At 54.3% G+C, this 26,499-nt stretch overlaps 1 protein-coding gene and 1 long non-coding RNA gene across 3 annotated transcripts in view; one reads left to right on the forward strand and one right to left on the reverse strand.

The window, feature by feature from the left end:
• PLAGL1 (PLAG1 like zinc finger 1) overlaps nt 1-25,824 on the reverse strand; it is a 31,543-nt gene extending 5,719 nt beyond the window's left edge. The window contains exons 1-2 of one of the 2 annotated variants that reach the window (XM_077143719.1): nt 25,509-25,824; nt 12,177-12,243 (exon numbers count right to left, since the gene is read on the reverse strand). The gene's annotated coding sequence lies outside the window, so the exon portion shown is untranslated. Of the gene's footprint in view, nt 1-12,176; nt 12,256-25,508 lie in introns of those variants that run through there. The other variant, XM_077143720.1, reaches the window with a different exon arrangement.
• LOC143668818 (uncharacterized) lies at nt 2,031-7,157 on the forward strand. The gene is made up of 4 exons (XR_013168571.1): nt 2,031-4,175; nt 4,798-4,828; nt 5,127-5,372; nt 6,377-7,157. It is a non-coding gene; the product is annotated as an uncharacterized LOC143668818 (long non-coding RNA).
• Nucleotides 25,825-26,499: the final 675 nt, after the last annotated feature.

Genomic DNA, 26,499 nt, shown 5'->3' on the forward strand with positions numbered 1-26,499 from the left:
CACTATTGGCTCCAGGAACACAGGGGAAAGACCCCCAGCTCCACCAGCTCACCCACTGGCCAGCTGTGCCCTGAGTTTCAGCTCCTACCTTGGTGAACCCACTGCTCCCTGCCAAAGGGCTGCTGGTGAAAATCAGCTGGAAGAAAATGGGTCTCAGAGCGCTTTGTAACCCACAGAAAGACGGCAGAAACGTGCAAGATCTGTGACACGCTGGGTCACGAGGTAGAAGCGGAAGCCGTGCCATGCGTGTGGGGTTCAGCATCCTGTGTGGGCATCCCGGGGAATGGTGCGCGCTTTCCAAACGTGGAATGTGGTTGGAGCTGGTGGTGCACACATGCTCACGCTCACATAAGAGTATGTGAGGGGTGCAGGGAAGGGACTGCGCGCTCTGCTCGGCAGTGCTCACCGACACGCAGGCGTACAAAGGAAAGAGGTTTACACAAAAACTCACGGCCCCTCGCACAGGTGACATCTCCCCAGGGATATCTTTAGCCACTTCTCTGTCCCCAGGGCCAGAGGCCACGGGCCACGACCTGTCTTGGGGAGATGCCAGCATTGCACTTGCTCCAAAGACAGGTCGAGCCCAGAGCTGAGCCAGGGCCGTGCTCATTTGAAGGTGAGACCTTCCCTCCAGTGCCGACTCCCCACCCCACCCAACGTTCTCTCCAAGACCGAAAAATGAGTCAGGTCTCAAAACACTTTTATACCCCCTACTGCCTGCCTGTCTTCTCGCAAGACTTTCTCTGAGTTTGTGTGTTAAATTCGCCTAGCCAACACCAGTGCAAAACCATTCTTACACGCTGGACTGAATTGCACGACGGTGAACTCGCCTTCATTTCCTCAGGAAGTCTTTTTCAATGGTGAATGCAAATTCACAGCTTTAACGTTTTAATCGCTACCTGTGTATTCCATAAATATGCACCAGAGAACACAACATCCACGTTGTTTTCATGCTATAATCGAGCACCTCTGGCAAAATAACAGGGTCTGTCCCAACAGAGCAAGTTCTTTGTGGCTGAGGTTTCTAAAGCTCAGGCAGTTTTTAAGAAAAGTAAGCTGCGTGGTTGTGTGCAGCTGCCCGCACCCGTGTGGGTGCCCAGCACTGGCCGTCTGCCGAGTCCAACCTTTGGTTGAAACCTGATGCACCTTCTCGCCACATCTTTAAAAAGACTTATGATTACTTTGTATTTTCTGGCAGACTCCCAAGAATCCTCCAGCGAAGACAGGACGGTCCTGGAGACTCGATTCCTGACCGCTGCGAGCCTAAAGTATGGGAACGTCTCAGCACCTGTCACCCGGGAGACTGCGTCTTCCCCCCGCACGACGCAGGGCATGATTTTCAGGCCCCCTGGTTCTAAAAATACGGAGCGAGTGATATAGATCTGCCAGGACGCCAGAGAAGGCCACGCCATCTGCTCCGTCCTGGCCCTGCCGATTATCCCGGGACCGCGTGAGGGCACACATGCGGGGCGGCGGCCTGAGGCCAGATCCCGGGGCTGGCGGCGACCCCGGGGCGCCCGATACCACCCGTACCTCCTGGCCGCCGGTTCCCTTGTCCCGCCGCGCGCTCCTGAGGCCCATTTCCGGGCCTGGGCCGGTGTTTACACCTATCTTAAGAGCAGTCCTGTTTCTCGTCACACTCACGAGACAGGGGCCAGCCGGACAGGCAGGCTGGTGGGCACCCACCGCGGCTCCGGCTCAGGAGACCCAGGGGGAGCGTGTCTGGGCATCAGCGCACGGGGCAGGTCCCTGCCCTCAGGCGAAAGCCATCCAGAAGTGACACGGATGTTCCAGAAGGGCTTGTGGTGATGCTCCTGCGAGCCGCCGAGCGGACGCTGTGGATGGGCTGTATGCGTGGGAAGATTTCTCAATTAAATCGCTTTTTTAAAAATGCCCAGAGACGTCGGCAGGAGAAAGGAGAAGAGGGGCCACCCGCCGCCGCCCTGCTGCCCGTCACACCCGCGGGTGGTAAGGTGGGCACAAGCCTGGCCCCACCACGCCCGAGGGACCCCCCCCACCCAGCTGCTCCTGAGGCTCATCCCTGTGTCCCCAGGACTGGGGACCCGGCCGCCTGCGCAGTGGTCTCCCCCCACCCCAGTGTGCCGGAAGCGGCTGGCGCTTTGCCCGGTTTCACCCGTGTGGGAAGCGCTGCCTGTGCCTGCCCCTCTGCTGGGGAACCGTCCAGCCTCCCGGGCAGCGGGTGTTGCCAGGACCGTAAAACATCCTCAGGTTTGTCAACCAGACTCTGCACTCTTGTGTGTTCAGAAATGAAGCCTAAAAGAGGCAGGAGGGCGAAAATGAGTTAACCAAGTTCAGAGGGGGCACGAATGATCCTGCAGGTCAGACCGCAGGCTGGGAACTTCAGGCCACCCACGTGACTCAGGAAATCTGACAAGAGAGCAAACAGCGTAATAGCCAGGGAGGGACGGCAAACGACAGGAAAGCTCCTGCCCCATCCCGGGGCCCGATGACGCCCGTCACCCCCTTCGCCTGTGAGTGACCGTCCAGCTGGCATGAGGGGACACCACGTCCCCCGTGCAATATCGGCTGTTAGGAGGGGACGCCGCGACTTGTGGGGTGGGACATCAGCTGGCGTGAAGGGACGCTGTGCCCTTTGTGACGATGTCAGCTGGCGCGAGGGGATGCCATGTCCTTTGTGGATGGGACATCAGCTGGACAGAAGGAGATGCTGTATCTCAGTCTCCCGCAGGGGAGGAGAGGCCAGGCCTATGGCCCCTCTAACAGTTAAATCTACTACGCGGCAGCTGTCAGGAGCAAACCCCTCCGCAGTGGCCCATCAGGCACGTTTCCAGTAATGGAGAAACGTGATAAAGTCCCCTGTTATCACGGCTTCTTCCAAACATGTCCCTCCTGGGTGAGGAGGCGGTGCGGGGGCCAAGGGACGTGGGAGACAGACGCTGGAGCAGATGGGGTGACCGTGTGCACAGAAACCCCCGGGTTCCTCACACCCCATACCAGAATTAGAAGGTCCGGGAAGGTTTTTGGTTGTAATAATCAAAACACAAAATCACCTCCATTTCTAAATACCAGGAAACAGAAATGGGACTTCAAGTATCATGTACATTAGCCACAAAACAGAAACAATGAGGGATAAACCTGACAGTAGAGCTGCAAGGTCTCTGTGGAGGAAATTATAAGAGCACACCAAAAGACATTAAAGACCCGGAGAAATGGAGAAATATACCATGAAATATACCACGTTCCCGAACAGGAAAACTGGAGATAGAATTATTGTAAGTTGAGAGTTCTCCCCACATTTGTATATTCATTCAAAGACGTTCTAATCAGAATTCAGCAAGGCTCTGTGGAACTCCACGAGACAACCTAAATTATGTATGGACTCGGGAGAAGCTGAGGGGAGCCAAGACCTTCCTAGAGCCACTGGGTCAGTCTCACAAGCAGGTGGGCAGGTCCTGACTTCTCTCCAGGAAAAGCAGGTGAAAGAGAACCGACAGAGAGAGAGAGAGAGAGAGACACTCCGGAGGGGGAGGCAGCGGTGAACGCGGCCCCAGGCTCCGGCTTTTACGCAGGGAAGAAAACGGGAAACACACACAGTGCACGTGAGATCAATGCCAGATAAAGACTGCAGGTTTAAAGTAAAACTTTAAACTTTAGGCTGGAACGTAGGAAAGCATATTGATTCTATTAGGATGGAAAGGGTTTTTAAAAAACACAAAGACCACTCTCCATAAAGGGAAACGTCAATCAAGCTGCTACATCACAACGAAAAACTTCTGTCCAGAAACGACAGAAGGTGACGTTCGTGATACGTGACCAACAGAAGAGTCCAGGCTACGCAGAGAAGGTCTGCTATTGCTGAGACGGGCAAGGAACTGCAAAGAAAACCAAAAACATCACATCGAAAAGGCATTTCAGAGAAGGGGAAACCCCAATGGCCGGTGCATGGTCGCAGGCGGCCCAGCCGTCCCCAGCCCAGGCTCGGACCCACCGTCAGGTCCTCAGCCTTGCCTCCTCTGGTCCGGCTGCCAGGCTAGTCCTGCCCGATCACTGTCCCATAGAAGAGCCAGGAACCGGAGTGGGTCCCTTCACGGTGGGACCTGTGACCCCAGCACAGATGGCAGGTCCCTCGTGCTCCACAGAGGCCACATGCCCCCCTCAGCCGTGGCCACCCTCCTGCCTCAGGGACCTTACTGGTGAGTGTCCCCTCCTCCCCACCCAGACGCCCACTTCTCCCATCCCAAGGCCCCCAGCACCTGTCCCCCTGGCAAACCCTCTGGGAGCCGCCCTGCAGCCCGGGCCTTTTTACTGAGCCCAACTCAGGTCACGTCCCAGGCATCTCCCCTGGGCAGCCAGGAGGGACCTCAAGGCAAACTCACTCCAACGCAAGGACATGCCCAGTGGAAAGACCCCGCGCCAGGGGTTCTGTTTTAGACACGGAGCTCCAGGGCACAGGGGGCAGAGGAGGGAGACCAGTCCAGAGGGGCTCATGGACACGCAGCCACTCACACCGTCAGCCCTGCTGCCCAGAGGCAGCCCTAGGAATGCACTGGTAAGGAGGGGTCCTGGCCTGGGGGCACTGCCAGCCTCTGAGGGGAGCAGGCCACCGACTCGAGGGGCCAAGCTCACGAGGGTGGACATGCCAGGATGGGTCTGTGGTGGCAAAGTGAGCGAGAGAATCAAGTCCAGCCCTGGTTCAAAGCACTTGGCAGGATCTCTCAAAATATTTTCTAGAAGGGGTGCAGAAAAGACCCAAAGTTCTCCAGAACCCCCTTGTTGCCTGATTCAACAATGGCTGTTTCATTGTAATTTGTCTAGCAGAGTGAAGATGACACCTAAGCTTGTGGAGGTGAGCCACTGAGTTTGGTCTCCATGGAGGGTACTGAAGGGGGTGGAGAAGCGGCAGGAAGGGGTGGAGAAGTAGGAGGGAGGAGATGGAGAAGCAAGAGGGAAGGGTGGAGAAGCAGTGGGGAAGGGTGGAGAAGCAGTGGGGAAGGGTGGAGAAGCAGGAGAGAAGGGGGAGAAGCAAGAGGGAGGGGGTGAAGAAGCAGTGGGGAGGGGGTGGAGAAGCAGTGGGGAGGGGGTGGAGAAGCAGCAGAGGGCAGCTGGAGAAGCAGTGGGGAGGGGATGAGAGAACGCCTATCCAGCTGCCCAGTAGGAGAAAGGCCGCCCAAGGCAGGAGCCCAGGAAAGAGCCATGAAGCCAGAGAGCAGCCAGCCCACTGTGGGGGCCCAGGACCCACCCGAGGGGCTTCCTCGTAACGGGCCTCTGAAACCCATCTGCACGGGAGAAGGTGCCTGTGTGGCCAGGGACGCCCCAGGTGGGGCTGAAGCATGTTGCCTGGGACGTCACCGAGAGGCCCCCTGGCAGCGCAGCGAGGACACACTGTGCAGGTGAGGCCTGGCTCCAGGGCAGCTCTCGGGAAGAAAAGTGAGGAACGTGAAGGGTCTGCAAGGACACGGCAGGGCTGAGGGCCCCAAGTGGACCTTGATTTAGGAAGCGCCTGGGGAGACTTGGGGCTACAGGGTATGGTGAGGGCGGGAATGCCCGAGCCCGAGACAAGGCCCAGGTTTTACAACTAGCCACACGAGTCAGTGACCAGGCTCCTTCATGACACTGAGAACGCACCCCTGGGAGCCCACCTGGGCGTCCATCTTTGGCTCTGGAGTGAGCGTCTCTGACTGGCAGCCTTTGCCTCTCTCCCTGTGCCTCTCAGCGCAGGGCAGGGGGTCCCCAAGTTAGCTAATTAGCACCAGGGCCTCTTGCCCCAGTAAGGTCACTTCCCAGGGGATAGGAAGGCCAGGTTATTTCTGGGAGGTATGGGGGGGGGACAGGGGGGGACAAACCCTGAGAAAAGAACCAAAAGTACACAGCAGCACCTGCGTGCAGGTGGGAAGCTGCTCACCTGGGGCAACGTAGAAGGGGGCTCCAGGCCCTGTGGACAGCTTTAGCCCAGCGCCCACACCACCAACGCTGTGAGGAGAGACTGGAGGGAGGGAAAGCGGTCAGCAGGCAGCTCTGGGTGGAAGGACAACAGAGGAAGCAGCCTTGTTTCTTCTGCCTGGTTGCTGGCCGGTTGAGGTCTGAGGCCCAGTACTTGGGCTGAGTCTAGGGGAGAACCAGGTGTTCAGCAGAAGGCAGCGTGGGTCAGGAGAGCATGTGCGAAGGCCCCGAGCCTCGGGGGAACATCGGTGTGAGTGGGGGTGTGCGGAGGGAGGAGGAGGGGACATGCAGAGGGAGGAGGGGTGCAGCGGGAAGAAGTGGTGTAGAGGGAGAAAGGGGTGCGGCGGGAGGAGCGGTTGCGCGGAGGAGGGGAGCCCAGCTTTCTCCTACAAGGAGCCGGGAGACCAGGTGCTTTACGAAGAGAAGAGTCCCACGTCCCCCCGCGTCCCCCCAGGTGGTGGCGTTCCCTGGAGGCACCGCCCTGAATCTGATCACTTCCCTCTACACCATGTGAGCCTGGCCCAGCTTTCCCAGGACACGACCTGGCCAGCTGTTTTAAATGACAAATGGCACTCTGCGTTTCCAGCCTCTTCCATGGAGCAGCGTCCAGGACGTACGGCTCTGTGAGGAAAGGGGACCGCGGCGCCTGCTCCCTGCCTGCCCCCCCCCAGGCCAGCAGGCCGCGTCCTACTAGGCACGTCCCTGGGTAAGGCCTGAGAATGTCCTCTCGGGCCCTGCATGCCACTTCCAATAAATCCACCCGAGGCAAAGCAAACTGTTCACCCAGAAAGGCTCACTTTGAAACAGAAAGGGATTTTTCACTGGTTCTTTTCATTTTATTTTAAAAGTGATAAACGTTTTGTCAAGTTTCTAAGACAGGGGTGGAGGCTGAGAGCAGGGTGCTGCCAGGCCCGCCCTCCTCCCTAGAGCTTCTGCTGGGTTAACAAACCATGCCCAGCGCCCCTGGAGCCCACAGCTGCCCCCACGCCTGGCCCCCCAGAGCCCGTCTGCCTGGTGTCCCAGCGAGCGTCTGAGATGGACCCCACCTGCTGCATCAGCCGCCCCTACCTGTGTCACCCAAGCCGTACACGTGCCAGATGCTGCTGACATCAATCAGACTGTTCCCAGGGGACACAACTGCAAGGCCCCCATCCCTGCCCCCCAAGCCTAACTCAGGCGCTGCTTCTTCCCGCCACCCCACCCCCCACCATTTTGGCTGAGACAAATTCCAACTTCCTAGTCAATAAACCGAAGTAATAGGTAAAACAATATTAAGTTTCAATACAAATCAGGCAATATTTAGTCACACAAAGTCCTTTCCCGTGGGGCCGCCGAGACCCCCCCAAGCCACTCCGTTTCCTGAGCTCCACCTCCCCTGGCGACACAGGTAAGCTGGCATCACCGCCATCCAACAGGTAGGGACGCCGCAGGCAGAGACCCTGGTACCTGCCACCTCTATCCTGTGCCTGTGGGGCATCCCCTTCGCCCGGTGATAGGGGACAGGGACACTGGGGCCCCCATAGGCTCCCCGCCCCCCCTTGCCCCCATGCCTGCAGGCCCCGCCGTCGCCATTCACACGCCACTTCCAAATAAAGCTCAGAATGTGAAGCTGGATTCCTGGGGACAGCTGGCATGCGACACCGGCTTCCTTGGGCCTGTCCATCAACACTGCCCCCAGTGGGGCAGCCCCTCTCCCGGCGCCTGGCCAGGGTGCTGTGATGGCAGAGTCCCCAGGGAAGGCACTGGGGTCTGCAGGCCTTCCCGGGGTGGGGGCCCGACAGGGTCTGCGAGCTGCTTCTTGTGTCGCCAGTTCCCTAAATGCAGAACTCTGCCCACAAATAGCCAGGCACCTGCTCTTCTAGAAGGCACTTTAAAAAGGAAAAAGCCACTGCAATGCTGTCCTAGCCTGGTGTAGTTGGACACTCCTGCTGGGGTGTCTTGAGCCACTGCATCCTAAGCCTATGCTTCTGAGCAATTATTAGCAAATGTGGCCAGCTAGGGACAGTGAGAGGACACTGCCTGTGCTGGCGCCTTCACCCCCTGTCCCCACACCATGAGGGCCACGAGAGAAGGGTCCCCTGAGCACGCCAGCACAGAGAGGCTGGGGCTGCGCTACAGCTTTTCCTGCATCTTAGCAGGCGGCCGTCATCGTCTCATAGACTCTAAAACCCTCTGGTCTTCCCTCGACAGGCCGCCACTCCTTGTTGACCGGCCGAAGTCACAAGCGTGTGGATCACCTGAGAGCTCAGAGCTGGGGCAAAGCTCCCGAGGCTGCCACTTAAAGGATATTCAGTACCACACAACTGCCACCCCAGAGGGCATGGCGATTTCCGTGGCATCCCTGCCCTACTTGCAGCCGGACTGGAAAAACTCTTGAGTGCTTCCCTGCTTTCCGCACAGAAAAAAGAACGTAGAAAGATTTATATAAAACATTCAAAACAGCGCTCCGAGGAAACGTTTTCTTTTTAAACCAACAGTATGGAAATATCCCGAAGCGGGCACACAGATCTCCGCGCTGGCAGACGCGGAAGGTGGGGGAGTGGGCAGCCGGGGGGCCTCCCTGGCATTCGTGCCCGGCAGCAGCTTCTGCGGACATAGCCTCACAACCTGCAGGAGGACAGCAGGCCCAGGCCACTGATACCCGGGACACTTCATGGAATTCAGGTTCCTGGGCCCCAGCCCGGGCCAGCCGCGGGGTGTCACGTCCCCCGGGTCTCCGCCTCTGATGTGCCCCGGGAGGCGGGTCCGCAGCCGGCGCCCACACGGAACCCAAGGAGCGTCCGGGGTGTCTGTCCCCAGCTGACGCGAGTCCGGCCCCCCAGCTAAGGCTTCCTGCGGCTCGAGCCTCTTGGGGGAGGCTTTTCGGAACCCTCCTGACCGGTACGGGGGTCTCCCGGGAGGCTTGGTCACCTGCATCCTGCATCCTTCTCCGAGTTTCGCCACCAGGCTGTGCCCACGTGTCTTGTCTGAGAACATCCTTTAGTGCCGAGAAACGCAAGAATCGAAGGCGCCAGCTCGAGTGGCTGCGCTGCTCCGCGGGTACACCCATCGCGCAGACCCCTGCTCAGGACGCCTCATCTCCAGGCGCCAGCGCTGCTCGCGGGGCCTAACCGGGTGCTCCAAACCTGGGCTCGCGGCTTTGTGACTGTCATTAACGTGAGTGAGCAAAGTCCCCTGGGGGCTTCTTCCCCCACAGACGGCCGCTGCGCTCAGCCAGGGTGGAGCCGATGGTCTCCAGAGCCAAGGGCAGGGCGGAGCGGCTGGACAGACGGCAGTGCCCCGCCAACTCAGGGCAGCCCACGGTCCCAGGACACGCTCGGCTGGGGCACTGCCCAAGGGGTGGAGGAAAAGCCGCTGGCACCCCCCTGTCCTCTCAGCATTCTGCCAGCTCGTCATCAGCTCCTGCTGCCCCAGGGCAGGCTGGCAGGGTGAGGAGACCGGAATCTGTTGGGGGTCGGGGACGGCCACGGAGGCTGCAAGGGGTATATGGAGGGGGCTGCTGGGGGCCATAGAGGTCCAGGGGTCTGGGGGCGCCGCAGGAGTCTGGGGCGCCATGGCGGACAGTGTGTAAGCCTGGCGGCCTGCCCCTGTGGCTGCTCTCCCCTAAGATCTTGGATTTCAAAGTCAGAGAGAAAGGTTTTGGGTGGAAGAGCAGGGGTAGGGGTGGCCCAGAGGCGGCCGCAGGTGCGTTTAGGGTGTGGGAGCGGCTGCATTGCAGGGGTGACCTGCAGCCTAGCGCACAGGCGCCGACCCAGCACGCGGCGTGGTGACAGGAAACAGCGTGGCCGGGGATCCGTGGGAACTCTGTGCTTTCCAAACCTAAGATGGCTCTAAAAATACAGCTTTGTATGTTTGTAAAGGACCCTATAAAACTAAACATCCTAAATATAGACGCCTCTAAGTTCCAGAATAGCAAGAAAAGTCATATTTTTAAGAATGGAGCTGGGCGCGGAATAAACGCATTAGCCGGGTGAGCTGCTTCAGAGGAACAGGAAGGTATCTTCTCAGAAACGACGTGTTTGCAGGCTCCACGGTTCTGTGGGTCTGCAGCGCGTGATTCCCGGGCTGGGGTCCCCGGGGTCAGGACGCTGCATGTCTCTGCGGGGGCCTTTGGGCACTGGCACCTTCCCTGTGGAGCCACCAGCCCTGTGTCCTTTGGGCTCCCGCATTGGGGCGAGCTCAGCACGGTACCCCCAGCCGCCCCCATGCCTCTGGCATCCCTCTGCTCCTCTCACAGCCTGGGGGTCATCACCTGGCCCAGAGCACTCGGTCACTTTGGCCTCCTCCCAGCTTCCTGCCTGTCCCTGCCCAGCCCGCCCAGGAACCCACACAGGCCATGCGTTTGGCCGCAGGAGGCAGAGGCGCCCAGGGGCCTTGTTAACATCAGGACCCCATGAGGGCCTCCTGGCAGGGCAAGACCGTCCATGCCTTGTTTCGGGAAGTGATAAATGTCACAGGCAGAGCCTGGACCCGCTTCAACAACCTTCCTGCAACTCAGGGCATCGTGATACCCCCCATTTCCTAACTGGGCTTGTGAGATGAATTCCTGCGATTTGCACCCTTCAAATTTGTATATATCATGTATTTGAAATACTCCTAAATCCCTACATATCGGCACATCATTTGCTCTAAGTGATGATACCACGTTCACAGGAAACTGTGACAAATGAGGCCGGGCTCGCAGGTGTCACCAAGTGACCCAAACGGCACTCAGAGGGGCTTCCAGGGTTCTCGGATTCTGCTAAATGTCCCCTTTACGCGTGTGAGTGGGGAGTGGACGAGCTCTGTTAGGATCGTTTGGAGAAGCAGAACCCCCCCCCCCCCCCCCCCAGAGCAGAGTGAATCGGGAAGTGGTTCAGCTAGTGAGAGTCTTGGGAGAAAACACTCAACCGTGTGATAAATACGAGAGAACTGACGAGAAGAGTGAGACACGACGCTTTTGCTGTCGCACCCCACTGCGGGGCACAGCGCAGGGACAGCCCCGGGCAGCGGTGCGTCCGCAGGGCTGCACCCCAAGGGCTTCAGGAGGGGCTCGGCAGCCGCAGGACGCGCAGGTTGGCGCCAAGGTGTCCCTGCCAGCTGTCCCGTGCTCTGGGCTTTCTGTGCGGCTCACCTGGCCCCAGGGCCCCACGGCTGATCCCCTGCCCCGGCGCTGCCTTTGCCTCAGAAAGCACGACTCACTGGGCCTCGGAATCAGGCATCTTCCTAGAACCACTTGCCAGTGAGCCCCTTACCTGGGATGCCTCAGCAGGCCCCATTCTGGGTAGAGGATGAGACCCCCCTGGGAGGACGAAACCCCGGGGGTGGGCAGGGACCCCCTAGGTCTATTGAGAGTGTGCCACAGCCCCTGCGGCAGGTGGCTGGAAATGCGCTAAACCCTCATCACCAAAGCCACAGTGCAGGGGAGGGCGGGGAGGGTGGGGGGACAGCAGGGAGGGGGAGGGGGGACAGGAGTGGCAGGGAGGGGGATGGAGGGGGGTGAGGGGCGGCGGGGGCCTCACAGAGCTCCAGCACCTGCATGGGAGCAACACAAGGGGAGGGATCAGAGGCGGGAATTAAGGCTGGTGGCCTGCGACAGGTTGCTGGACAGGCGTGTTGAGGGCGGCGAGGAGTGCAAACTGCCCATGGGCGTGGCGGCCACGGCGTCCCTCCAATAGAAACTGGGCTCAGTGGCGCAGCTCGTGCACAACCTGGGGGGTTCTGGGCGCATGGGCGGGCGGGCGGGCACCACCTCGCCATGGCGTGAGGCCCATGGCTTCAAGCCCCCGGTGGTGATGCGGGCAGTGCACTGCAGCCCGGCTCCTGGTACCCGTGACACCTCCCTCTTCTCCAAGCACTTCTCATGTACTTTACAGTAAGACGACTCACAAACACCTTTTAAAGCGTAAGGGAGGGCACACGAGCTGGATTGCAGCAAGCTGCCTGCCCGTGAGGATGAAAAAACCACCCTCGGCAGGACCCCATGGCACGTTCTTGGAATTTTTCTACTGAGTGAAAAGTAGATTCTGTAACTTCACTCCCAGCCTTTATCCCCCAACCCTGCTTTTCCCTCCAGCCTAAAGTTCCCAAATGCCCACTTTGTTGGCAAAGCCCCTGGGTGTGCTCCCACATCAGATGGGGATGGCGGGATGAGTGGATGGGGAGGGGGCACAGGGAGGGAGGGAGGGACAGGGCATTGGGGGGACAGGGATGGCAAGAAGGGGGGATGGGAGAGGGGAGGGGGATTGCAGGGGCTCTGCAGCAGGCCCACCTACCTGGGTCAGAGGGTGGCCGAGCTCAGAGGAGGCCTGGGACCTGGCCCACACCAGCAGATGGGCAGCCCTAGAGGAAAAAGAACCACAGGGTCACCCGCCAGCCTGGAGGGGCTGGGGGGACCAGGCCGCGGGGACTCTTGCCCCCAGGACGGGGGCAGGGCCCAGGCCCCTCACCATGCCGCCCCTGCCCCAGAGGATGCTCTGTTTGGGGGGTGACAGGGTCACGGGGCCGACCGCACAAGACCCTCAAGATCAGGCAGGGTGGCTCAAGCCCATGTGTGCACGTGGCAGCCCCCGCGAGCCCTGAGACCCTGTGCGCTCCCCTCCGGAGACTCCAGCTCGCGGCTGCTGCAAAGAGCCTTCCTAAGAACACCAAGAGGTGAGGCCCTGATCATGGCAGAGGACACAAGCAGAGGAGAGGGGTTCGGAGGAGCAAGGAAAGGGCACTCACAGGCAGGAACCCGGGCTTTGCTTGACCCCAGTTTTCTGCAAAGACCAGCCAGCATTCCGGGGAGAGGAGAGGCCCGGGCAGGGGAGGGCTGCAGCGGCGGGATGGAAGGCCTTGGAGGAAGCTTTCAGACTTGAAAGATTTAAGTCGACTTCCCGCCTGACAGAGGTAGGCAGGAAGGAGGACGAGATGCTGCATCTCCCCCCTTCCCCGCGTGGACGCAGTCCCCTCCTGCTGGCCCTTCCACAGACGCTGACCAACAAGGCTGGTCTTGAAGGGTTTTAATAGTAGAGTCTTATGGATTTGAAGCTACAGAAACAAGAGGTGTGGAAATGCAGCGTGAGCTGAGCCCAGGTCTCTCCTTCCTGGAAAACGTGTCCCTAAAGGAGACGGTGAGGGACATCAGAAAGTGAGCACTGCTCTCCCCGCTGCACGCTCACACTGACGGGGGGTGGGGGGGCACCAACGACCAAATGAGAACCCCACCCCAGCAGAACCACAGGCTGCCGGACCCACAGAGTCCAAGGCCCTGGGTCCCCACACAACCTCGCGCACCTGCACAGCTGGCAGGTGAGCCTCTGCTCTGCCTTCAAGCAGACGTCCTTCAAAACAGCCGTGGTAGTAAAAATAAAACTAACACGGAGAGTAAGAGTCCCTGCACTTGGGTGTTTACCTACATTTTACCCCCACGTTCTCTAAAATTTTCCACCATGATTCTATGATGTTATTTTCCCAAAGAATGCTGACAACTATTTCACACTGAAATCTCTGGTTTAAAAAGAAATGGGTTGTAACTTGAGATGAGGCCAGAAACCAGGTCGTGTGAGCTCAGAGCACTCAGTCCTTTAGAAGCCAACTTTCCTGACACTTTCCGCCGAGGAGGGAAGGTGTTTCTTTGCATCCTTTGCTAAGGGACTCGAGCCCACTTGTGCTAGCAAATCTGGCTAAAGATACCACAGAGGGTGCTCTGTTTTGCATTATTTAACATTACATCATCGTATGAAATCATGTAAAACAGCCTGATCCACCTAACCGCCCAAAGCAGTGGAAGCAAATGCTACAGAACTCTAAAGGCTTCTCCCTCTTCTTACTGCAAAAATGCAAATAGTCTGTTGACATTTATCTTTGGGACAGGAAGATTCCAGAAGACAGAGTGGGTCTGCAAAGGCCCGTGGAGAAGACCTGCCAAATCAAAGAGCCTCGAACGATTCTCCACAAGGGATGGGCGCCGGGGAGCCAGGGCTCCGGTTAGCAGGGCCGCGCCGGATGCCTGCTCCTAAAATTTGGCATTTGCAGTTGAGCGCTGGGTCAGGGGTCACACGCACGGCACTGCGGGGAGCTGCGTGTCCCCATCCGTCCAGCCACTGGCTGCCACGCCGGCAGCTCTGCTGAGCATGGAGACAGACAGACGGACGGGCGCAGCTGCTTAGCTCCCGGCTCAAAGGGCACGTCCGACAGAGCGCGGCGGGCGGCGGGCTGAGCTGCGGCAGAGGGACGCAAAGGCCTGGGCCGGGAGGAAGCACCATAAATCCTTCCTGGGAAAGCCGGCACGGAGGGCCGGGGCGGGGGCGGGGGCGGGGGCTCCCCACGAGGCCTTTTCCAGGAAGGAGCGGCTGCTCCGAGGATTTAGGAACCGCTGCGGTTTGGGGGTGCTCCCCGGGCCCGTGCGCCACGGGCACCCACGCAGGGCACAGGCTTCCAGCTCCGAGCTCCCAGGGATGTTCATTTTGACAAGTCAACAGGCTGCTGCCCTGTCCCCCGCCGCCGAGCAGGGCGCACAGGCCCGAACGGCGTGTTGCGCCAGCCTGTGTGGAACCTGAGGCCAGGTTCAAAGATGTTTGGAAACACAAATGAATGGGAGGCAGTTTACAGAACCGGCTCAGTATATTAATAAAAGTAAACATTGCTTACTTTTTCGTTTTTTTTTTTTTCCTTCTTAAAGGAGAAATCAAAGAATTGGCTGATTATATCATGGCTGATATTTGTCTCTCTCTACTTCTGTGTTGAAGAAAAGAAGGGAGCGTTGAATCAACTTCTACTTAGCCCCGTTTATTATGCACGCTGTATTCCTGCGTATAGCACAGCTGTGACAAAAGCCCCATTGTCCCCTCACCCACCCCACACCCGTCGGGCCGAGGGGAGCCTGAGAAACCTCTTCTCCTAGGGTGGGGGGGATTTCCAAATTCCGCTGTGTTAAATGGAGGTCCCATTTTCCCTCTGCCTGGTTTTCACAAGAAGGGCCATCCCCCCCGTGTGCCCCTTTTCAGCTGTCAATGCACAGCAGCCGTGAACTCCCCAGGCCGCACAAAGCTGGGTCGCAGGCCATTCAAGGCTCCAGGAAAACAGGCATTGATTCCCGCGAGTTCCCAGGGAGCAGCTGCGACAAAAGATCAAAGGCCCACCTCGAGCTCCCTCCTCTGCTCGCAGGAGCCCGCGATCCCTCGAGGCGAGAGAGGGGCTGTGGACCACCTCAGGGCTCAGTGCCAGGTCAGCTGCCGCCTACATTCCAGGGGCAGCCGGATGGGGAGGCTGCACAGACCCACGTGATCACGCTGCGCCCTGTGCATCCAACGGGGGGGGGGGGAGGGGGCGGGGGCAGGCTGGACCCCAAGGCTCCCGGGCTCCAGACATGAACCCCACCTGCCCCCTCCCCTGTCTTCCTCCAGTGTGCCACCCCACAAGTGATGGTCTCACTTCACAGGGGACAGTTTCCCTCCCATCAAGGTCCTGTCCCCAAAGCTCTGGGAAACCTGATCCTTGCCACCTCAGTTCTGGAATGATGGTGAAGAGCTGGACGACCTGGGGTTTTCCTGAGGGTGCGCGCCAGTGAAGGCAGGGAGGTGGTTTGCATGGATGCTGTTTGCAAAACAAAAACGTGAACAAGACAAACATGGAACCAGGTAACCACGACTGCGAGGCCGTGCAAGCTCCGGTCTGCGTGTGAAAGAGCGTCTGTGTGTCTGCAGGGACCGGGGTGGGTGCAGGGGACATGAAAGAGTGACCTGCACTGAAGAAACATAATTCAAGGTCTCCAAAGTCTCCTTTGAATGTAGAGATGCCTTTGGCACAGCCTTCACGAAAGCCTCGGACAAAATGCATTTGGTTTATTGTGCTCGGTTCCATTCCTGCCACTAAACCCGGGCAAGCATGGAAATAGGTAGGTGAAGTTTCAAAATTCCTAAACCAAAAAGAAAATAAACAGCTTTAGAAGAAAAGGCCTGGAGGCAGGCACCCAGCTAGCTGCAGGCGTGCGGCATCCCCACACTGCCCGTCTCGGGTCCCCACCTCCGGCTGCCAACCTGATGGCCAAAGGCACCCTGTCGTCAGGGCGCTGAACGGCCCCCAGAGAAGAAGACTTTCCCTTATCTCCCAGTTGTAACAGAAACGGACTTAGAAGGACAGAACGCTTAACTGCACGGAAAGGGGCTTGTCAGCAGGCATGCTGGGGCAGCCGAGCTGGGAAGCTCACGTGGGGCAGGGGTGCACCTAGCCTGTGTGCCCACCCTACCTAAAGGGAACAGAAACATCTGTCCAGGATCCCCTTAAAGGTATCAGGAAATAATCAGTCCCCCCAAACCACTCTGTTCTAAAACAGGTGGTCCGATGAGTAGAGCGTCTTAGGGTAGAGGGCTTGTAATTCAACAGAGAGTCTCGGGGAACTCACTCAGTGCCTATAATCAAATAATTCTGAAAAAAAATTAAAACACTCAGAAACTTTGCCACTTAAAGAAGGCCCATCGTAACTGACCAGACACACTTGCCAATTCAGTTACAAACCTTTCAAAGCCATTTAGGAAGTCCTTAATAGAGGCACTGCCAGTTTGCTCCTCACCGCGGCCATCTGAGAGCCATGGTTTTACTCATTTCATTTCTGAGCAAGAAAAATGGGCCTGGGGGAGCACTAAACTGACTTGCCACAGTCACAGAGTCAAAACTTTTCCTTCAAGTTCGTTGTCACCCAATCCCATGCTGTCCCCGCGGGCGGCTGCTATCAACCACTGTGGACATGTGGCCAGGCGTCTCCGGCCATCGGCCTGTCCACCAGGTCGCTGTCAGAGCTGCTCAGCCCAACGCCCTGCGCTGGTTCCTGCAGGGGGTCAGGTCGTGGCAGGGCCGGTGCACTCAGACCCCAGCTCCAGGTTTCGTGTCACCCTGCGGGAATTATGATGCATGAGGCAATCAGCAGCATTTGCAGAATCTGGGCTTCCTTGACTCTGAGATAGGAACGATGAGTCCCCCTCAACACGGGGCCTGTGGAGAATCAAATTAGATAGCTTCCACAAAGCCCACCAGGCCTGGCATCCGAGAAAGGCTCAGCAAGCAGCAGCTATTACCGCCGAGGATGAAAACCAAGCCAATCTAAAACTCGCTGAAAGGGGAAAAATGCTTCCTCTCCCATAAAAAGTCATAAAATGTAACTTTCAGCCTTGGGATTCCACAATGCCCTCTGGTTCTCAAGCCTTTTGCACTCCAGTCTGGGCTCTGACAGGGGCAACTAATGAAGCAAGATCAAACCCATAAAAGATAAAGAAGCTGCTGTACAGAAGAGAAACGCTAATTGAACGGCCTTTAAAAAGCTAATTGAGGCAAATCCTTGCTTGCTGTAAAGCAGCAGTGTGGTTTTTCTGTGCAATTCAGCTTTTACTACTTGCCATTTCGTCATTTTAAGCAGAACTGTTTTGGCGGCTGGGAAAAACAGTCGCAGTCTAGAGCCACATGAGGAGAAAAACACATGGAGGATCTTATTAGTGGCACGTACACACTGCTTGGCGCTTTCAAAGAACTAGTACATATCTTACTTCATGTGACCCTCACAAAACTCATGGGAGAAAACAGAGATTAACTTTCCAGCACAAAATAAGACTGCCAATGGCAAACAGCCAGCTTGCTTTTTTACCCCTTGCCTCGTTTTCTGTAATATCCTATCGCTAGCTGGCGGCGTGGTAGATGCATATTTCTTTGAGTCCTAAATACGATCTTCAATGATCTGAATTTCCATGACTGATCTTCACTGCAAACTTGGATGGACCCCCTTTTATTTCATCCGAGGCCTTGATAGCTGCTGAAGAGGCAGGGACAGAGGCAGTGCTGCTTGACCAGAGGCTTCCAATTCTACAGTTCCATAGTTTTGCAAATCACTGCTCGTTCTAATGTTGCATTACCTGCTACACAAGATGTCATTTCAAACGTGCATGGTAACTATAGACATACGGTTTTACTCCACTATCATTGTTCTCTGCAATTTCGAGTTGGAAAGAACCCTTAAGAATACCTCAAGGCGCATGTCTTGCTGGAGAAGCTTGGCCTAGAAAGCCGGGGAATTTTGATACACTCTTTCTTTCTTATGAAAAACCAACAGTTGCCTTTTTTTGTCAACACTCCTAATTGTTTTCTCCAATGACATGAAAGAAGCATGATTTTCCATGAAAGGCATTCAAATAGCTGAAGAATGACAACAATTCTTTACACTGAGCCGTTAGACCTTTTTTTTCTAATATGGGCATTTGGTGCTTTGAATTTCCCTCTATGCACTGTTATAGCTGCATTGTAGTCATTTGGAAATATGATTCCATTTAGTGCAGATTAGTTTCTAATTTCCCTCTTGACTTTTTTTTTCTCAGCCCCCACCTCCCTGTCTGTGCACTCTTGAGGGCTCCTTTCCTTTGGAAAGGGGCACGTTAGACCCTTTGCAGTAGCTTGGTCTCCAGGTCTCTGCATCTCAATTCCTCAACTTTTTCATCTAGGACCTATAGGTTAGAAGACCCTTTCAGGTCACTTACACCCTGAAATTGCTGTGCCAGTCATTTTTCTGTCACGTCTCCAGCTGTGCCTTGGAACGGGGTGAACTTGGCCTATCCTATTCCACTATCTCCCAGGAAGCCTCTTGACTTCTTTCTGACGCATGTGCCCTTTGGTGAACTCTACCCGTGGATCATCCAGGCCTTCTTCTCTGGAAGTTTTCACTATGAATTTAATCTCCTTGACACAGGGTTCTTTAGGTTATCTGTTTCTCCCAGAGTGAGTTTTGGGATTTGCATTTATCTTTCAAGGCATTGGTACACTTAATCTAGGTTATCAAGTTTGTGGCACAGAGGTGTTTGTGGCATTTCCTTACTTAGCCCTGGAATGACCCTGGATCAGTGTGGCCCTACTTCCATCCCTGCTGTTGGTCATCTGTGTCCTCTCTCATTTTTCTTATAGCCTGGCTAGACACACGCTAAACATTTTATATTTCTTTTCAAAGGATGACGATTTAATTTCATTGATATTCTCAACTGTCTCCTGTTCTCAATTTTTTTGACTTTGGCTCTAACATTTATTTCATATCTTCTGATTTATTATTGCTATTATTCCTATACTTTCCTAAGGTACAAGTTTAGGTTATTAATTTTAGGTCTTTTATCTTTTCCAATATTTGCATATAATGCTATAAATTTCCCCTAAGCCCTGCCATAGCTATATCCCACACAGTTTAGGAAGCTGACTCTTCATTTTAAAATATTTTAATTTTACTTGGGATTTACTCTTTTATCCGTCTGTTGTTTAGGAGTGTGTGAATTTCCAAATATTTGAGAATTTTCCAACTATCTGTTATTGATTTCCGGTGTAATTATATTGTGGTCTGAGAGCATACATTGTATGATTTCTATTCCTTTAATTTTCTAAGGTGTGTTTCATGGCCCAGGAAATGTCCCTGGGTTATCTGGAAGTGTGTTGTTTAGATGCAAAACATTTTTTTCAGATATTTTTATGTTACTGATTTTTAATTTAATTCCACAGTGGTCAGGGAACATTCTTTATATGGTTTCAATTATTTTAAATTAGTTGAGATTTGTATTATAACCCATAGTATGGTCTCTCCTTGAAAGGAATACATATACTGCTATTGTTGGGTATAGCATCTCTACAATATTAATTAGGTCAAACTGATTATGTGCCGTTCAAGTCTTCTCCAGCTTTACTGACTGTTCTAGTTTGTTAGCTGCTGGAATGTGATATACTGGCAACAGAATGGCCTTTAAAGGGGGGAATTTATTAAGTTGCAAGTTTACGTGTTTCTAAGGCTGTGAAAATGTCCCAACTAAAGCAAGGCTATAGAAGTGTCTAATCTAAGGCATCCAGTAAAAGATACCTTGGTTCAAGAAAGCCGACGATGTTCGGGGTTTCTCTCTCAACTGGAAAGGCACAGGGCAAACAGTGGTGACGTCTGCAAGCTTTCTCTCCAGGCTTCTTGCTTCATGAAACTCCCTTGGGGACGTTTTCCTTCTTCATCTCCAAAGGTCTCTGGCTGCACAGGCTCTGTAGCTCTTTTCAAAATGGTTCCGTCTTAAGGGGCTCCAGTAAGCAACCCCACCTTGAATGGGTAGAGACACATTTCCATGGAAACCAACTAATCACAAGTCACCACTCTTTGAGGTATTCTTGGTACAATGATTTCTACTATTTCCATGCCTCTCCTGAATATATGTATGCTTTCCTTGAACATATGGAGCACAGCTATAACAACTGCTTTAATATCTTTATTAATTCCATCACTGGTATCATTTCTTAGTCTGTTTCTATTGATTGATTTTCCTTTCCACAATTGAATTTTCCCATTTCCTTGAAAGCCTGGTAAACTTTGATTAAGTGCTAGACATTGTACACGTTCAGACATTCTTGAGCTTTGTTTTGGGATGCATGTAACCTACTGGAGACAGCTTGATCTTTCACAAAGGATTCTTTACAGCCAAATATGGCCTGCTCTCTATTGTAAATTAAGTTTATTGGAACACAGTCACCTCCATTCATCTGTGTGTTTGTTTCCTGTGGCCACTGTCACATTCTAAACAGCCGAGCTCAGCTGATGCAGCAGAGACTGCATAGCTCACAGGGACTAAGATATCAACCATCTGGTCCTCTGTGGTTTTGTTTCTAAGATTTTTAAGGCAGGATCAGAGCAGCCTTTAGCCTAGGGTTAATTTACTTTACTACTGAGGCAATACACATCTGAGAACTCAACCTACGCCCTCTGTTACAAGTTTGTTCCAGCCTAAAAGATAAGAACGCAAACTTCCCAGCCCTGTGTGAGCTCCAAGAATTATTCTCTACTTTCCTTTCCAGTGGTTCTTTCTCCAGCCTTATATAGTTTTGTAACATACATGCAATAACCCTTACTCAGCTGAAGGCTCCCAAGAAAACCTCAGAAGACCTCTCCTTTCTGGTACCCTGGCCTACAAATCCCAGCTGCCTCAGCCTCGCTAAATCCCCAACTCTGTCTCCTCAGTTCTGGGAGACCACTGGGCTCTGTCTGGGCTCCCTTCTTGCACAATAGCTGGGAGGCTGTAGGGCTCCCCTTGCTTGTTTTCCTTCCCTCGGACTCACAGTCTAGTGCATCTGTTGCCCAATGACCGAAAACCCTTGTCTCATGTACTTTATTTTTTTAGCTGTTTAAGGCAGGACAGTAAATCCAGTCCCAGTCAGTAGCTAGAAGAAGAAATACCCTGGATTGTGGTACTACTTTGTGTTCACAGAGAAGTGCTGACATATCTACATGTTCTCATTTCTTCCTAACCACACTCTAAGACGCAGGGATTGACTCCAGAATTTCAAAACATTCAGAAAGTAACCTGTTTGAAGTCACATAACAGAGCAGCCCATGTCTCCTAAACATCGTATCCTCTATAAAACTGCATAGCTTTCCAAAATGTGCCATGTAACAATATAATCGTAAAACAGGCCATCTTTTCCATAAGGCACACTTTAAAACAACCTCTTACTAGGAGTCAAGGCCATACACAGAGCAGAGTGAAAAGAGCTCTGAGTCCTGGTCCAGGAAGCAAAGGTCCCCAGTGGCCAGGGCTCGTGCCTCAGTGGATCCTTCAGCACCTCAGAGTCTATTTCTGTTGAAGGTATTATGTATCTCAAGTTCACAAAACAACAAAGCTGCCCGAGAAAAGGTCATGGACTTGCTCCTCCTCACATACTTTCAGGCACCACCATCGGAAGTCAGAGCAGCCTAGCACACGTGTTTCCAAACCTGCGCTGCCCACTCTGCCGCTGCTTGTTTACGGCCCCTTAAGGGCGGCCTCTGCCCTGAACCTCGAGAGAGCCCGCAGCGCAGGGAGCCCTTCGCTCAAAGGACGGAGATCTGCTTGCTTTATCCAAGCTAAGAACTGAGAAAGAAAATTCAAGTATATTCTTGGGAGAAATTTCAAACCCAGTTCTCCTCCTAGCGATGCCTGGTCTCAATCGGCTTAGTTGGGAATATATAAATGACTGAGATGTAAGTTCATTTTTAATCATTCTTTAACTAAAGACTTCATGTCAGACTTTAAATTGCCCAAATGGGGAAAATCTACAACCGACAAAATTCAGCTGAGCTTTGGGTCTAGAACTTGACTTTTCTCATCCCCAAGTATTGAAAATTATACTCTGGGTCCTTAAGATATTTATTATTTATTTTGATTTAAAACAAAACTATATATACTTAGTATAGAAAGGTAAGAAACATACATTTCTTCTTTGAGGTACTCTTGGTACCATGACGTCTCTACTATTTCAGCTTCTGGTTGTATGTCATTTTACTTGGCTATTTCATGGAATTGCCTCATGAGATTTTTGGTTTGGTTTTTCATTTTTTCGTTTTTTTGTTTTGCCTGGACAGGCACCAGGAATCAAACCCAGGTCTCCGGCATGGCAGGCGAGAACTCTGCCACTGAGTCACCATAGCCCACCCTGCCTCAAGAGTTTTATAATTCATTTTCAAGATTGTACATGTCTGTCATCATAATGTCCATAAAAACTTAGTTATCTCCTAACAAACTTTTTACTTATCTTTCCCATCTAATCGCACTGGTTAGAACTCACACATGTGAGCAGGCATCATGTCTTGAACTGGGTGGAAATATTTGTGGGGTTTTGCTGTTAAAATGTGTTAATGGCTGAAACAAGTATTTGTATCATAATACTGAAGTAATATTTCTAGTTATTAAATATCCCATGAGACTCTGAGCTCAAACTTAAAAAAAATTACTGCTGCAGTGTAGTTCATTATAAGATCCCCAAATATTTAGTCATCTTTGTGTTCTTGGGGGTAAGTCCTTTTGGTCACAGTAAATAATTCATTTTAAGATATATATATTTTTAAATGTATAATAAATACATTTATTCTCATCACTGATGGTAAATATTTGTTTTATTTTGCATTGGCTCTTAGGTTGCATTAAGGGCTAGGTAATTCTCTTAAAGAGTCTTTTTCTATCTTCTGAGCTGTGGGAACATGAAATTTAATGCATGAATATCTGGAAAAAATTAATCAGACAGGCCAACCAGGCCAAATGACCTTCTGTAGCATTACCTACACTGAGAATTTTATTTATTCATGTAGGACTTTATATAGATTCAGTGAAAGTTTTCTGAATCTCTTCTGTAGCTATTCTAATATCCCTTTCTGGATTAAATTATTCTGGCCTAGCATATGGCCAACTTTTTCAGTGTTCTCAAGAAGTTAAACCCTTGGTGTATTATCTGTTTGGAGAATGCTGAGTTCTGTTGCTATTGAGTCTTCTCCTTGTATTCGTAGTACATGCCTGGATTAGTCAGTCTTTCCTTATGCGATTTTGGTGGGTGGGTATATTTATCTTCAGTCTCATGGTCCATTTGCAGATGGCTAAGAGAATTCTTGAGAAGCTGTGGAACATGTCTTTATTGTTATCTTCTCCCAGAAAACTCAAAATCCCTGGCTTGGACCACACGCCCAGCCCAGGACAGGACATCAAAAGGACAGCCGCCGAGTCTGCCTACCATGTGTTGACCACGCCTGTGGGAAGGCAGGGGGGTGGGAAAACCAGCCCAGCCAGGGCTTCCATTACACTGACACCTTTCTTGTTAGCTTTCCTTTGCTGGTCAACAAGTCTATGTGGAGCAGCTGCTTTGCAGGTGCTGTTCCAGGTGAGCTGTTCCAGGTGCTGGGGTATACCCGTGTGGCCAAACATGCAAAATCTCCTGCCCTCATGGGGCTTTTCCTCTAACCAAGGGGAGACGCACAAGTAAAATGCAGATATCCAGCTGGTGATCGGGTAGACCAGGCAAAGGTGGCCCAGAGGAGCCAGAGGATGAGGCAGTGGGGGGCGGAGGGGGAGAAGATGGCCCTATGGAAAGGCCTGAAGGAGGGGGAGATGCAGAGGTGGCGAGCAGCATGGTCTTTGTGGGAGGGGCCATGGCAAAGCACTAATGTAGGAACAAAAGGCATGAGGAGGGGGGTAGGCACCTGGGGGGAGGGCCACAAGGCTCCGTGGGGGAGACGGAGGCCCAGGACGTGGGGCAGGGGGCCGGCTGGTCAGCATAGAGTAGAGCAAGTCCCCGTCACTGTGGCTGGGAGAAGGGGCCCAGGGGACAGCACGGGCAGAGGCAGTGGTGGCCTCTGGGTGTGCCCGATGGAGCTGGCAGTGCCCCCGAGAGCTGCACTTGTGCAGGGAAGAGGGGCCGGGGCAGGGGTGGGGGGTTGGGTGGGTGAAGGGGGTTGGGAGGAGACGGGTCTGGGGGTGGGCAGGGGCCTGGATGCTGGGAGGTCAGTCTGCACAGGACAGGTTGATGAGGGGTGGCTGCAAAGGAAGGAGGACAACACAGGGGCGTGGAGGCTGGGAGGCCAGAAGGACGCTCTCCACACAGGGTGACGTGCTGGGCCGGTGACCCTCCTGCGCCAGCTCTTTTGCTGTCATCAGGAAAAAGCAGCAAACCCTATCGTCTGTATCAATTTCCTAAATTTTAAAGCAGTGCTTCCCCCAGAGTGTTCCAGGAATGCAGCACCGCAGCATATTTGGGGAAATCGGGTTCCACAGTGAAATAAGTTTGATAAACACCATGTACCCTACTAGCCCCTTAGATAATCGGTCTTGTTGGAAATAAGCCTAATATCCCCATATTTGCTTGCTTTTTCCCAAGATTTACTTGACCACGGTCCCCTTTTCCATTAGTTATCCCAAGGACCGAGTATTCCGAGGAACGTGCTTTGGGGGAGCCGTGTCTTCCCGGTGCCCTCGAGGTACATGAAGTAAAATCCCCCAGAAGACTCGGGAGCCCGAGGTGGAAGCCCCAGGGAAGCCCCACGGCGCCAGGACGCCCCCCCGGGGACGCCTCCTCCGCTGCGGTCAGGGGCAAAGCCAACGCGGGAGCCGCGAACCCCAGCCCGCGGGACGCCCAGTGCTTCGGGGAAGGCCCCTCCCCGGTTAACAGTCTTTGCCCAGATTCTCTTGGTGTCAAAGGGCTGGACCTCTCTGAATTCCATTTTTTTTAAACTACCTTTTTTCCCTTCGATATGCTACAAAGAAAAGTTATGGGCCAGAAGCGCAGCCCTTCCGGTCGATGGCGTGGTAGTGGGCCCCTCCCCTTGCTCGGCGCCCTCCCCACCCAGCACCCTCTGCACAAGGCACCCTCCCCACACGGCACCCCCCCCCCCCGGCGCGGCACATCCCCCACCCCCACGGCACCCCCACGCCCCGCTCGGCACCCCCTTCCCACTTCCACGGCCAGGCAGGCCCCTCCCGCGTGACTGGCTCCACCGTGGGTCGCGCCCACGCTCTCCCTGCGCGGCCTTGGCCTGCGGTGGGGGCGGCGCCTGGGCTCCCCAAACCAAAGCAGGGGCACCCATCACGAGCTCGCTCTGCCCCCGCGGCCAGCCGGGAAAGGAAGTCCAGAGAGGGACCCTCACCACCTCGGAACCATCACCTGTCACCTGTGGGCATCAGAAAAGTGCCACGGACCTCAGGCAATGTAAGGAACAAATAATGAATCAGGCTGCGCTCCAGTTTTTGATCCAGGTCTGCTACAAGAGTGCTGCACACAGTTAATGAATGCAAGGTACTGAGGTAGGGGATAAAAAAATTAAAATATTTTAGACTTACAACTGTCAGTGGCTTTTGGGTGGGAATCAGGCAGGACCTGTGTGAAAAAAAATAAAAATTCATTAGTTTTGTATCATGGTTGCATGTCCATTTTTTATTTGAACTGCATTGACATAATTATAGATTTACAATGCGGTTTTAAAAAATCATAGTGATTCCAGGTACTCTTTACTCAGTTTCCCTTCAGAACACACAGCAACATTTTGTAAAAACACCACTAGAAAGCAGATATGGACACAAGCCACCCAGCTACCCAGGCTCCCAGTTTCACATGTACGTGTGTGTGCGCGCGCGTGTGTGTGTGTGTGTGTGTGTGTGCGCGCGTGCACATGTGGGCACGCGCGAGCCCAACTCCCAGGATCAGCCCTGCGGGCTCCCTGGCCCCCGGCAGTCAGGGGATGGAGGACACCTGCCTCCCCGCCGGAGCCCTCCCTGCCCTCGTGCCCCCCCAGCCAAGCGGCTCTCACGTGTCCTCTGCTTTCTCCTCGTGGTGAGGCAGCCCTTGGACCCCAGAGTGACTCGTGGGAAAGCCCAGGAAGCAAGAGCCTGAGTGGCCTCCCCAGGACCCACAGCCAGTGAGTGGCAGAGTGGGGTCCTAGCCCTGCGCCTGGCCCTGCTGCCCCCCGAAGAGAGCCCGCCCCTCTGGCTCCGTCCGCTCCACGCCACGCCCAGCACCGACCACTGAAGGTGTCACCGTAGCACATGGAGGCGGAGTAAGGAAAAGGACCAAAGCCAGGCTGGTGAGGCGGAAGGAGGGCTTTGCTGAAACAGTCAGTGACGGGCCGCTGCCGGAGTGAAGGATGAGCACGCGGGAAAACCTTCTACGAGGATGACGACGTGCTGGCCCCGCGTGGGCATCCAGCAGGCAGGCTGGGGTCGCACGGAGCCCTGTGCCCTCCTGCCAGGGCTTGCGCAGCTGGCCCAAGAGGGTAACTGGTCTTCACAGTGAGGTTCTACGGCCAGCAGGGCCACCCACGGCTCCAAGGTGGTG

Source organism: Tamandua tetradactyla, chromosome 25 (genome assembly GCF_023851605.1).
Source record: "Tamandua tetradactyla isolate mTamTet1 chromosome 25, mTamTet1.pri, whole genome shotgun sequence".
In the NCBI taxonomy this organism is placed as follows: Eukaryota; Metazoa; Chordata; class Mammalia; order Pilosa; family Myrmecophagidae; genus Tamandua; species Tamandua tetradactyla.